Source organism: Sinocyclocheilus grahami, unplaced genomic scaffold, assembly GCF_001515645.1.
Source record: "Sinocyclocheilus grahami isolate Dianchi unplaced genomic scaffold, SAMN03320097.WGS_v1.1 scaffold996.1, whole genome shotgun sequence".
In the NCBI taxonomy this organism is placed as follows: domain Eukaryota; kingdom Metazoa; phylum Chordata; class Actinopteri; order Cypriniformes; family Cyprinidae; genus Sinocyclocheilus; species Sinocyclocheilus grahami.
In genome coordinates, this window is record NW_015506175.1 from 290,442 (window position 1) to 293,687 (window position 3,246).

The 3,246-nt window shown below is 35.2% G+C and overlaps 1 protein-coding gene across 1 annotated transcript in view; it reads right to left on the reverse strand.

Annotated features, from left to right (window-relative positions):
* Window positions 1-566: 566 nt before the first annotated feature.
* Window positions 567-3,246, reverse strand: part of LOC107565355 (hepatoma-derived growth factor-related protein 3-like) — an 18,573-nt gene continuing 15,893 nt past the window's right edge. The window contains exon 7 of the transcript XR_001606366.1: window positions 567-589. The gene's annotated coding sequence lies outside the window, so the exon portion shown is untranslated. The remainder of the gene's footprint in view (window positions 590-3,246) is intronic.

The following is a 3,246-nucleotide window of genomic DNA, read 5'->3' on the forward strand; positions in this document are numbered from 1 at the left end:
GTGACAGAGGGGCAAACCAAAGAAAAGCATCAAATCAGAGTTGTGGATTGAGTGAGGAGGGGGAGAGATGTGTCAACGAGAGCAAAGCTGAGGACGAGACGCAGAACAAAAGAAGAGAAGAGGAAGAGGAGGAGGCTGGTGAAAACAGAAGCAGAAATGAGGTGAGAGTGGGAGAAAGATAAAGACACAGGAAGCTGCCTTTGCAGTGAGGGTGCACACGTGTGTGTGTGAGAGAGAGTGTGCGCGTTTTTGTGACAAATGAGGACATAAATGTGTATAATGACAAAGGTATGACAGGTATTACAAGGAGAAGGTGACTTTTCAGGACATTACCCCATGTCCCCACTTTTCAAAACGCTTATAAATCACACAGAATGGAGTGTATTGAAAATCTGAAATAGCAGAAAGTCTCCTGTGAGGGGTAGGTTTAGGGGTAGGGTTGGTGTAGGGCAATAGAATATACGGTCTGTACAGTATAAAAACCATTACGCCTATGGAGAGTCCCCACTTTTCACAAAAACAAACCTGTTTGTGTGTGTGTTTGCAGCTGAACTGGAGAGTGTGTGTGTGTGTGTGTGTGTGTGTGTGTCTGGTCTTGTTGTCTATTCAGCAGAAAGTGACTTTAAAATGCAGATGGGTTTCATCATCTGCCTGCTGTACAGTGTTTACTAAATGCTGTCTATAAACGCCATGATTCCATTAAAAACTCCTGAACATCTTGTTATTCTTTAAGTCAATGCACAGCTGATTCTAGAACTATTTATCTATTTTCTAGACCTGTTTAGATCCAACTGAGGCCCAACTCTCTCTACACCCGTGATGAACACGTCAGATCTTCATGTTCAGAGTAATGCATTCAGAGCGCTGAAACCCCACACACACACACACACACACACACACACACACACACACACACACACCATGGAACGCTCTCCATTCGTGTGAAACCACAAAACAAATGCAACCAAGCATTACTGACAGACGAGCAATCGAGCAACATTCAATCCTAAAGCAAGAAATATTCATATCACTTAAAGCCTTTGTATATAATCCATTATAAAAGTAGTTTTAATGCATTAATTATGCACATTCTAATGCACTGTATGATCTCATGAATAATTGTAAGCGCACTTGTGATACATTATAACACTTATCTATTCATTGTTACATCTTTAGAAAGTATAATGCATTAAAACACGACAAATGGTAACACTTTACTTAAAGCCTTTATGTACGTATAATGCATTATAAAGGGTTATTAAAGGCATTATAATTATTCATAATCTACGCTGTAATACATTATACCTTGTTGTCGTAAATAAGCATAACCAAATTTAAAATTAAAAGGTGATACAATGAATTGATAAGTGTGTAATGTATTAACTGTGGTTACAATTATTCATGAGATTGTACAATGCATTACAAGGATGCATTAAAACTACTTTTATAATGCATTATACATGAAGGCTTTAAGTAGTGTTACCCAACAAACAAACCTTCACATATTATAATGCATTTTATACAATTATTAAAGATATAATGCATTACAGTTTATATTATGAATACCTTTATAACGCATTTTACATAAAAGCTTAATTAAAGTGTTACCAAATATTCCTCAGACTCCGCTAACATTTACATTGTCATAAAAAACGTGTTTCTGAATGTGCAAAAAAAATCCATGCATGTTTAAAAAACATTTTTTCCTGAACATTGCATTTGATCATTTTGCAAACTTTATGGGAACGTTACTTTCGAATGAAGTAGCAACATTTAAAAAACCTTAGATGAACTCAAATGTTTAAGAAAAAAACGTTCCATGAATGATGTATAAATAATGTTTTTGTGTAAATGTTTTGAGAACTTTGAATGAACATTCTATTAATGTTACTGCAATAACATTTGTTAATAACTTTCAGAGAACCTTGCCAGAACGTTCTGAGAATGTTCTCTATTCCTCAGCTGAGATTTAGATGAACGCATTTATCAGACGCTTTTATCCAAAGCTGCATTTAAACATAGACGCGTTTTATTAATTCAGATAACAGAAACATTCTCACTGATGTTTTTGTACATAGACGTCAGTGCAAAATCATTTATATTTAATATACGTTCTCATAACACTGTGAGAAACATTTTGTAATAACGTTCTAATCACGTCAAGAAAACTTCACATTCACTGTATCCTCGGAGGCACATTGATAAACACTTCAAACACACATCACAGAAAACATCCGGCGAGCTCTAAATGTCAAAAGGCCAACACTTTCTACACTTTAAGCATTTCTAAATCAGTCACATAACAAACAGAAAGAAACAGCAGATAGTTGATGAGTCACTCAGAATGAGAATCTCCCTCCAAAAACACCCGCGGAACGAATCTAATGACTTAACGAGCGAGAGCAATCCAGAACCCAACCATTCATCATCTGACAAACACTGTCTGCACGATCAGAAATCATCAGATTAACATGTGAAATCACCATGGCTTGATTCTTTAGTAACTCTACATCTGTGAATGAGATCATCTTCAAGACGTGCTGATTATTTAAAGTGACAGTTTATCCAGGAATCATTTACTTAATCATGTCTTTCAAACCTGTATGACTGACTGACTTCTGCAGAAGATGGTTATTTTAAGAGCATTGGGAACTGAAAAACACTGGACCCCATTGACTTCAGGGTTTTAGGAGAAAAAACATTTCTCAAAATAGCTTATTTTATGCTCCACATATCAAACACAAAGGGGAGTAAATGATGACAGAATTATCTTTTTGTTTTGTTTATTTAAAAATGGATGTAAAAATCACACCAAAACATAGACTAGAAATTATGTTCTTGTCAGAAAACAGCAAAAAATGTATTTGTTGCTGGAGTTCATTGTTGTCTTTGAATTTTTTTAATGAAATTTTTTTTTATAAAATGCATAACATTTATGTAATTGTAAAAACAAATCATATGTAATCATATAAAATATAATTGTTTTCTGATTTATCTTGAACGCATATTGTAATTAATGCAAATTCCACATCAATGAATTGATAAAATTATCATTTACAGGAGCGTGTGATATTTAACGGTCACTGAGAATATGCCTGAATTCTGATGGAAATATTGATACAGGGAAAAAATGTGTGTGTGTGTGAGTGAGTGTGTGTTTGTGCGTTTGTGTGTGAGTGAGTGCGTGTTTGTGTGTGTGTGTGTGTGTGTGTGTGAGTGAGTGCGTGTGTGTGTGTGTGTGTGAGA